At 43.2% G+C, this 10,863-nt stretch overlaps 1 long non-coding RNA gene across 1 annotated transcript in view; it reads left to right on the top strand.

Annotated features, from left to right (window-relative positions):
- Nucleotides 1-631: 631 nt before the first annotated feature.
- Nucleotides 632-10,863, top strand: part of LOC144381075 (uncharacterized) — a 150,845-nt gene continuing 140,613 nt past the window's right edge. The window contains exons 1-3 of the long non-coding RNA XR_013445545.1: nt 632-789; nt 3,199-3,256; nt 4,670-4,727. This is a non-coding gene — a long non-coding RNA (uncharacterized LOC144381075). The remainder of the gene's footprint in view (nt 790-3,198; nt 3,257-4,669; nt 4,728-10,863) is intronic.

Raw genomic sequence — 10,863 nt, 5'->3', positions numbered from 1 at the left:
TGCATTTTATTTCTGTCAATCTGTCAGTCTAGACTGAGGGTTTAGCAGCCTTGGGCACAGGTTGATGGGAAGGCGGAAGTCCAGTTCCCAGCAGTAGACGGAGCTGGGGAGATTTGGGGCTGGCAGTGACCCCTCTTGCCGAAAGGAGGTACATTTGTGACAGTTGCAGCATGTGGAGCCCAGGCTCACAGACTGTAAACTGCCTTCCTTCTGGTTCTAATACTTACTTAACCTCAAAGGAACTTTAATATTTAAACCAAATGGCACGGGAGATTTCGGTAGGCTGATGTATTGCTCTCCGTTCAGCCATTTGAGAAATCCTACTGAGGTCTCGGCGCAGCTGAGTTCCAGTCGCCGCCATATCCCAGCGCGAGTCTGGCACAGCGCTAATGAGCTGATGAGATTTTTTTTTTCTCACTTGTTTGATATTAAATAGGAAAGCCTTGAGAATCCAACGTTTACAGATAGTGTGAAAATTGGAAATGCGGGTATGGGCTGAGCCAACTACAACAGATCCGAAGACGGCAGTTGCGTGGCGGTTCGAGAGCAGTGCTGCCGGCTCCCACGGTGAGCTCCGCCAGCGGCCTGCGTGAGCGGAAGCTCTTCGCCAGCTTCCGCCTCCCCGGAGGGGGAGCTCTTCGCCAGCTTCCGCCTCCCCGGAGGGGGAGCTCTTCGCCAGCTTCCGCCTCCCCGGAGGGGGAGCTCTTCGCCAGCTTCCGCCTCTCCAGAGGGAGGACCACCGGCTTCACTCTCCTGCGGGGCCCGCTCTGCCCAACAGCCTTATTTAAGGTAACGACTTACTGATCTCTGCCAAGAATTTAAAGCATTTGGCTTATGAGGCTGAGTCCGTTTGGGCTGTCCGGAAGCTGATGCCAGACCTCACCGGGGGTCCCTCAAATCACAACAATCATAATAATAATAGCAAATATTTATTGAGTACTCACTATGGGCTCTAAATCCATTATCTCACTCTTCGACCCTGGGTGACATAAAGGGTTTTTGTTTTGTTCGGTTTTTGTTTTCTGTTTTTTAAGTTGTCCAAGGTTACATAAGGCTGTCTGACAAGAGCGCACACTTAAGAACCCCTCTGCTGTTCTCCTGGAGAAGCAATATTAAAATCTCAGCGGTGTTCATCAGAAATAGCAAAATGATGAATCAGAACTTCTTCAGTCATTCAGGGTGCCAGGACCGTGCGTGTGTGTGTGTGTGTGTGTGTGTGTGTGTGTCAGTGACCAGAATGTTAACGTTTTCTATTACGGTAATGCATTTTGGATAAGAAGGTCTCTATGAAGGACTTAGTTCACACTGAGCTACCTGAGAAGAGCCTCTGATTTTATCTTCATAGAATCTTTCTAAAATCGGAGGTAACATGATGTAGACAAGACAAACTTTTTTTCACTGTGAAACCTTTTCTTCAAATAAAATCCTATCCTTAGACTAAATATAAAAATAATTATACAGGGGCGCCTGGGTGGCTCAGTTGGTTGAGTGACTCCTGATGTTGGCTCAGGTCATGATCTCAGGGTCGTCACATGGGGCCCCACATCGGGCTCCACGCTCAGCACAGAGTCTGCTTGTCCCTCTCCCTCCCCTGCTTGTGCATGCCTGTGCTCTCTCTCCCTCTCTCTTTCTCTCTCAAATAAATAAATAAATAAAATCTTTAAAATATATATATTAATTATACAAAGTGAGCTGCTCAGACCTCCACGAGCTCATCCGTTTCTGGTGTCTGTGGCCCTAAGACACCACACACAGCCCGTTGGGCACTCAGAGTAGTGGAGCTCCTGGTGAACGGTGTTAGGAGATCCAGATTTGAACTCTTCTTCTGCCACTTGTACTCATGTGAGCCTCACTGAACCTTCATGCAGTCATTGCTCCCATCAGGTAGCTGTGCTTCCCCACAGTTCTCTAGAAAATTAAAGTGGATTCTATTGAGCTTTCCTAAAAGGAATCTTCTTACAGTCCATTTGTGCAAAGCAGAAGGCCTTGCCTTACTAGACTTCTGACCACACCTCCCTGTCTTGAGCTGGTGTAAACAGCCAATCCCCAAGATGAGCTTTTACCTCTGAAAATGGCCTTTCTGAATCCCAGAGGCAATGAGGGAGGCCGTGGCAAAGTTTCTCCAAATGACTCTTTCCCATGGAGACCCAGAGTGGCAGCGAGAAACTAGGGAAATCAGAGGTTGAACAAGGTTCTAAGGGTTTTAAGGGGGACCAGTGCAAGATCCAAATGCACCATGGAACCACCCCTATGGTTCAAAGCTTCTGCCGCAAGGCTAAAGAATTTCTTTGCCCTCTTTCCCCGGCCACACACCTCCTCTTGTTTCCTCACATTCTCCAAGAAGCTGTATCAGGAAGGAGATGCCATGGACTTTGGAGAAAAGATACTTTTTAAAAAGAATCAGTATTTCAATAGAAAGCATGTATGGATGTATGATGAGTGAGAACACCATTTAAAAAGGCTTAGAATTAAGGAGAATCTTCTCCTTAGCTGAGGAGCTTGTAGAAGAGAATGATTAGAACAACCATAAGATTATCTTTCTACTTCCATTGTCCCTGCACTGGGCTGTCATATCTCATGCCAAATTAGGACAAGAAGGATTTGCTATGAAGTGTCTTCCATGTGGCGGGCTCAAGGCTGTCAAAGCCACAAAAATAAACAAGTAAAATCATAAGATGTGGCTCTTGATTTAAGGGGCTTGTTGGGAATTTACGCATAGAAAGCCGAAACCATCCAGGCCAGTCCACAAAGCTACCGATCCATCTCTAGGGGAGCTGTGCTGTCCTTCAGACTGGGCACGTGCTCCATTCTTCAGCGGGTTCTCAGACTCTGTGGAAAAGAGATAGATAGTTGTGTCATGTGTGTGAGGGGTACCAAAACATCTGTCCTCTGAGGGTGCACCTACTGGGTCCATCATGGGTCCCCCTAGCTTCCCTGGACGGGTCACCCTTTTTATGGATCTCATTAGCCCTTCTGGGTCCGTCACATCTTACTTTCCAAAGACTTGCTGTTGGTTGTAGTACCTATCAGACTGTACATGTTTTCATTAACTTACCTAAATCTTGAAGCTTTAACTTTCACATAACATATTAGGTTTGATGCAAACGTGAGGAAAAGTACATTAGCCTGTTGTCAATATGCTGTGCTGAAAGCATTCCCCAACACATGTCAACTCTGCAACTCACTTAACTTTTCCAGATGTGGCTGGAGGGGCTGCCAAGTCGGTGACATTGCAGATGGATGGCCACAGCCCACGGTAGGCAGATGAACATGGGTACCTTTGAAGTGATAGGGTGACTCTTCTCATCTATTAGCCAGAAGGAAAAGCTATCTTCTTCTGTTGAGTCCTTAGTTCATTCCCACCTCAAGAAGACCATGTAATTAACATCTATCAGCACTGGGAACTGGGGTCCGGGCTCTCATTCCTAACCACTGAGCGTGTAGCCAGCAGCCCCAGTGGAATCAAAATAAAACTAATGCCGAGGAGAGCTAGAGGCTGTTCTTGTACGGGGTGGGCTGTTCATGTATAGAAGAAAATACTGCGGTTAACCTGCTTAATCAAACTTTCTTCCCAAGCACACAGAGGAAGGCACCCGTGCCCTTACAGTGAGCAGTAGTTCAGCCTGTCACATGTTGCCTATGGCAATCTTAGAGCCTAACGGCTCTCGCCCTCCAGGGAGGAAAATGACAATTGGAAATACAAATACAAGAAAGAGCTCTTTAGCCTTCCCTCTTCCTGGCAGATAAAGGTAGTAAAAGAGGTTTCTGGTTGTCTTCCCCAGCAGGATGGACTGAGCTTTGGCATCACGGTAGCATTGGTTTACAGTAGGCTCTGCTATTAAGTGTTTAGGCAAGTTATTGAACCTCTAGAAAACTTGGTTTCAGCATCTGCCAGACTGGAGTCATCCTCAATCTTGCAGAGACAGGAGCAAAGTGCAAAGATCACAAAAGAAAAGCCGCAGCATAATACTTGCCATGCAAATAGGTCCTCGGTGTTTATAGCCATTTGTGAGAGTATAATGGAAATCATTTTCTTCTTCTAGTTCAGTACACAATACACGAAGCCTGTAGGGATCTGAACATTTAGAAGCTATGTTTGCAGGCTGACACAAGGTCCTTAACACAGAATTTGATAGATCTAGTGGCCAACATATTTGAGGAGGGTTATCTTGTTCCAGCGCTTTTCTCAGATTGACAGTAAATTAAAATCTACATTTACAAACAACTGAGTATGGAAGCTCAATTGTTAAAAACAATTTTGTACCTCATTAAAAGATTCACTACAGAGTGGGTTTTTTAAGTGGCAAGCCCCTCCTCCCAGTGCCTTACAATTTTAATATTATTTTATTGAGACAAAGTAAGGGCCCAGTTCTTAGGACACAAGACTGTGGTGTTGTCACAAACTCAAAGGTAACACCAAGGAGTATAGTGAAGTTCATAAAGACCCCAGGGATCAAAATGAAAAGCAGTTTCAACAGCATATTTGGTAAAATGATTTTTATTCTTCTGTTTCCCTGCAGAAGATTAACTGGGCTTTTCAGACAATATAGGTCCCTGTCCAAAGCATTCTGTGTTCCATGTGACAGTATGGCAGGCAGTGGGACTCTCGGCTTCTTCAATTACATAACAGTAATTAGCAATTCTACTTCTCTCCTCTGTTGAATCATAGAATTACTGAATAGAGAATTGGAAAGGAATAGAGAACTCTAGCCCGGCATCTTCAATGTGTAAGTAAGAAAACTGATAGTGGTAGATTGTGTTCTTTCCTTATTATTATTGTTTCCTCCCCATCCTCACCATGCCCCAGGGGCTCGGCCATGTGACCTGCCCTGGCCAATGGGATGCGGGTGGGTACGGCATTTGCTTCGTATCCATAATGCAAAAACATTAAAGGCAGTGCATGGCTTGGCTGGGGTCTTCTTGTTTCAGCCCTTCCCCAGAAGAGCATATCCTGGCTGCATTTTCACTCTGACTTTTGGAGCGAAGCAGAACAGTAGCCAATCCATATGCCTCTCTAACAAGAGCAAGAAATGGTTTTCTAAGTCCCTTAGATACTAGGGTTGCTTGTCTTATAGCATAACCTGGTGAGAGCGGACTAATACAATGACTCGGGAAGTGGAAGTGATTCACCCAAAGTCACATGGACACCTTATTACATTGCCTGGGCTACATTACAGATATCCCCATTAGAAGATTTCCCCTATGCCTCAGCTTACCGGTGTCTCCCTGGAACCTGGTAGTGTGTGGCACAAGCTAAGTACTCAATCAGCATTTGTTCATATGAATAAAGCAATGAATGAAGGAAATGCGGCCTGACAGCTCCATTGAGCTGCTTTGTTCTATGGCACAGTATCTAGTTTAGTACTTCCATTACTGTGAACACCAAGTGTCTTATGGCATCAACTGTGGGTCTGGCATGTGTTAGGTGCTTAAGGAGCATTCTATCTACTTATCCTGCAATCCTACAAGGCAGGTATTTTTAGTCTTAGTATCTTGCCCAGTCATAGAACTAGTAAGTAACAGAAACAGAAAGAGCTACGGTTGTACTAACTCCCAAGCCCGGATGCTCTCCACTGCTTCACAGGCTTTTACTGCAGAAATTACAGCTTGGGTCATTTACAGACAGTTGAAACATGCGACTTGTGTCAGAGCAGGGCCCCTACAAGGCAGTAAGCTGGCAGAGTGGCTCATGCAGTGTGTGGGCAGCCCCTGACCCACCAGGAGTAGATCCCACTTGGGCCTAAGACTCTCATTCCTTCCATCCTCGGGGTTGGAGTGTGGGCTGGGGCCAGCCCCTTTGGTGGAGAGCAACTTCATCAGTTTACCCCTGTATGACATGCAAATATTATTGTTTCCTATATGTGCCATGGCCTGAAAAAGTCAGAGAAGCCCTGGGTGAGAAGCAGTGGTTCCAGATCAATCTAGAAACTTTGTGGGAGCATAGTTTTTAGAAAACATTGTAAGCCAAATTTCAAATGGACCCTAATTTACTATTTTGTCCCCTGCATTTCCCCTTTTCCTGAATCTCTCTCCTTTCTTTTCTTGTCTTTCTTTTTCCCTTCCTTCCTTCCTTCTTTCCTTCCTTCCTTCCTCTCTCTCTCTCTCTCTCTCTCTCTGTCTCTTTCTTGGAGTTGTCTGTGAATGACCTCCACTTTGTGGAGTGAGTCAAAGAATAGATGGATAGGTGGATGGATAAACTAACAAAGTCAAAAGCAACTGAGGCAAGTTTTGACTGCAATTAAAATAAGCATGTTTAGGAGGAAGCAACCTAAATGTCCATTGACAGATAAATGGACAAACAAAACCTTAATATATATGCACAATGAAATGATACTGAGCCTTAAAAAACAAGGAAATCCTGTCACATGGTACAACATGGATGGACCTTGAAGACCTTATGTTAAGTGAAATAAGCTAGTCAGAAAAAGATAAATACTGCCTGATTCTACTTATGTGAAGTATCTCTAGTAAAGTCACAGAGACAGAGAGTAGAATGGTGGTTGCCAGGGGTTGGCAGGAAAGGGAAAGTGGGAAGTTACACTTTTGCAAGATGAAAAAGTTCTGGAAATTGGCTGCACACAATGTGAATATACTTAACACTACTGAACTGTACATAAACTAGTTAAGATGGTAAATTTTATGGTATGTGTATTTTACCACAATTTTTTAATAAAACAATTTTTAGTGAAAGTGAGCTTATTTACTCTGAACAAAGGCTTTGGTTATGGTGTTGGCTGATACACTGATGCTGTGGTTAAATGTGAAGGATAGACTACCTGACAGCTTGAACTGCTTTTTGCATTGGTTCTTCCTGCATTGTGTCTTCTGACCAGGACTGGCTCCGTAGTAGATGGAACCCAGTGCAAAATGCAGATGAAGGGCCCCCAGTTCAAAGAGGAGTGCTATTGATGGTACTAAGATACGAAGATTTTCCTTTCTTCTGTGGACTCTCTCAATTTGTCATGGTGGTTTTTTATGTGCTATTTACTATCATTCTAAAGAAAAGTTAAAATTCAAAATGTTTCCGTTCATTTTTATGTTGTGCCTTACCATTTTTTTTTTAAGGTTTTATTTATTTATTTGAGAGGTAGAGGGAGAGAACACCCAAGGAGAGGGAGAAGCAGGCTCCCTGCTGAGCAGGGAGCCAGACGCTGGGCTCCATCCCAGGACCCTGGGATCTTGACCTGAGCCGAAGGCAGACGTGTAATGGCTGAGCCACCCAGGCGCCCCTGCCATACCAGTTTTAAATGCAAATATTGGAGCATTTACCTTGTATGCTGAACCGCCAAGATGACCGTTCACACTTCATAGCTCACACGTGCATTTCCACTGGAACAGCAGACACTCTGCCCAAAACTAGCTCATCTGTTTTTATTTCACTTTTTGGTAGGTGTACATTCTACCAACACTCTCTACCTCCAGCTCACTGATAAAGTAAAGGATTTTAAAAGACTTTTAAAGAAGGACACAAAACTATGGATGCCCTACCTTTCTCTTTCCTTTTGGGTCATCATTTTCAGCATAAGTGGTTGGCTGATACAGGGGAGTAACACAGGTAAGAAAGTATATGACAGGATTCCTTGGTTGTTTATGTTTCTTAGAATGTGATTGCCTTCTTTCTGTGTTCCAACCAAGCTTAAATAAAGAAGCATGGCCTCTTGGGGTCATTAAGGCCTCTGGTTGCCCAGTTACCGAGGTAATACACTTGCCTTGTACTCAATTTGCATCTCACTGAACTCGCATGCGTTTTGCGTCTCCTGGAATTCTGTGCTCGTGGGGCATCTCAAATGTTCTATGCACATGAGGACACAAGAGTGGCAAGAATGGTGGATATTGTGCCTATGTGCTCTGCTCATGTGTATGGTCCATTGTCCAACGGGACTTTACTTATGAAACACAAGTTCGAAGATAAAATTATTAAGATTTTTGAGACAGTGATAGAAGAGCATAAAACAAATGCAGGACTCTTCGGATTGTCAGGCCCCGTGTGACCACGGAGTTCACACACCTGTGAAGCCAGCCCTGTTGCTGACTCTATCCCTTGCTTTCTATTCCCACAGCCACTATTCTAATTCCAGCTCTCCTTGAGCAACTCAAAGATTGATGGATTTCAAAACTGGTTTCCTGACTCTTGCTTTCTTCTCTTCTAACTCATCCTATAAATTATTGCCAGTTTCATTTCCCTAAAGCAATACTTCCACACAGCTCACTGCTTTAGTCCCTCTGTGGTGCCTTGCTGCCTATAGGCTCAAATTCTTTATCACAAAATTCAGTGCCTTCCACATTCTGGCCTTAAGCTAACTTGTTAACTTTCTTTCCTCCTGCACCCTTGACCTCCATCCTGATTCATCCAATCAATCCAAGCAAAGGCATTACCAAAAAGATTGCTAATACCAAGCGTTTGTCAAAACCACTCAATGTGTCAAGAATCCAGCTTCTGTTGAAATCCAGTCCATTCCTCAAAGCCAGAGTTTACCTCTCCCATGAAACACTCCTTGACCACCCCAACCCACGGTTATGTCATTGTAACTATTCGTAGATGGCTGGATAATGGCCACCCCATGAAACCAAGTTCTGCTCCGAGGAGCCTGTAAATATTGCCTTATATGGAGAAAGAATCTTTGCAGATGTAACTAGGTGAAGGATCCTGACAGGGGATTAGCCAGGTAGACCCTAAGTCCATAAAGTATCTTCATAGGAGAGAGGCAGAGAGAGATTCCACGCAGAGGAGACCGCAGGATAAACACAGGGGCAGACTGGACCGATACAGCCACCAACAGCTGAGGAGCAAGGAGCAGAGTCCCCAGAGCCTTTGGAGGGGGCGTGGCCTTGCCACATCTGGGGTTTGGCTCAGTGAATCTGATGTTGAACTTCCGGCTTCTGGAACTGTGAGAGAATACATTTCTGTTGTGTTAAGCCATCAGGTTTGTGGTCATTTGTTACAGCAGCCACACAAAACAAATACACTACTCTAGCACTTTCTCCTTACCTTCCACGGCTTGGCAGTGCTCGGTATTTTAAACATTATTTGCATCCTTCTACCAAAACCATCGATCCCTCAGAGCACAAGGTCGCTTCTCTAATTGATTGGCTTTTCTATCTCACCTTACATAGTACACTGCATTTGATGCTTAACAAGTGCTTTTCTTTGGTGAGGTTTATGGAGGTACAATTTACATATTTTAATATTTACTCTTTTGATTGGACCATTCAGTGAATTTTGCAAATGCATCTAGCTGTGTGATTGCCACCACAATCAAGATCTAGAGCATGGCCTTCACCTCAGAAGGTTCCCTTATGCCCTTCTACAGCGAATTTCTTCCTCTACCCCTAGCTCTTGGCAACCACTGATCTGATTTCTGTCCCTATAGTTTTGACTTTTCCAGAATGTCATCTAAATGGAATCAAACCCTGTATAGCCTTTTGTGTCTGGCTTCTTTCAGTTAGCGTGATGTTCTTAGTATTCATCTATATTGTTGTATGAATCAGTAATCTGTTCCTATGCGTGCCATACCACAGTCTGTTTATCTAGTCACTAGTTGATGGGCATTTCCAGTTTGGACCTATTATAAATAAAGCTAAGGTGAACATTCATGACCAGGTCTTTGCTGTAAATGTTAACATACAGGTCTTTATGTGGACACATGTTTCATTTCTCTTGGGTAAATACCTAGGAGTAGGACTGTTGGGCTGTATGGTAAGTGTATGTTTAACTTTATAAGAAACTAGCAAACTGTTTTCCAGAGTAGCTATATCATTTTGGCATTCCCGCCAACAAAGTATGAGATTTCTGGTTGCTCTGCATCCTTGCCAGAACTTGATATCATCAATCATTTAAATTTAATTCCAGTAGGTATGTGGTGGTATCTCATTTTGATTTAAATTTGCATTTCTCTTCCTACAAACATTCAGCATGTCTTATTATGCTTCTTTGCCACAAGTATGTCCTCGTTGGTGAAGTGTCCAATTCTTTTACCCATTTTTAACAATTTTTTTAAAAGATTTTATTTATTTATTCATAAGAGACAGAGAGAGAGAGGCAGAGGGAGAAGCAGGCTCCCCGCTGAGCAGGGAGCCCGATGAGGGACTCGATCCCAGGACCCTGGGATCATGACCTGAGCTGAAGGCAGACGCTTAACCATCTGAGCCACCCAGGCACCCATCTTTTACCCATTTTTAAACATTGGGTTTTTCTTGTGTGTGTGTGTGTGTGTGTGTGTGTGTGTATGGGCTCTATCCCCTTCTGTCTCTCTCTCTTTCTCTAAATATATTTATCATATAATAATAAATATATCTCTATAATAAATATAAAAATATATTTACATATTATATAATATGTTAATAAGTATATAATATAATGAATATAATATACAATATAATATATACTTATATATATTTTTATATATTCCAGGTATGTCCTTTATCAACTGTGGTTTGCAAATATTTTCTCCCAGTCTGTGGCTTCTCTTTTCATGTATTCAACAATATGTATTAAAGAGCAGAAATTTTCGATTTTAATGAAGTCCAGTTTATCAGCATTTTCTTTTCTACCCCACGCCTTCTTTTCCTTATTCAAGAAACTTTTGCCTCCACCCAAGGTCATAAGGATTTTTCTCCTATATTTTCTTTTAGAAAGTTTATACTTTTAGCTCTAACGTTTAGATTCATGATCCAGTTTTAGTTAATTTTTGCAGGAAATGTTTATTATTTGATATGCAGCCCAGAACACAGCCATAGAGAATCTAACTTGGGAATAAAAAGACACATTTCATCGAATGAAAAACAGTGTCCTGCAGGAAAGTTTGGAATTTTCTTGGAGGCCCTGATCAGGAAGATGTCCTTTACCATTAATTTTTTGGATTA

This window comes from Halichoerus grypus, chromosome 2, assembly GCF_964656455.1.
Source record: "Halichoerus grypus chromosome 2, mHalGry1.hap1.1, whole genome shotgun sequence".
Lineage (NCBI taxonomy): Eukaryota > Metazoa > Chordata > Mammalia > Carnivora > Phocidae > Halichoerus > Halichoerus grypus.
The sequence above is the reverse complement of the archived record's forward strand: the minus strand, read 5'-3'. Positions and strand labels throughout refer to the sequence as shown.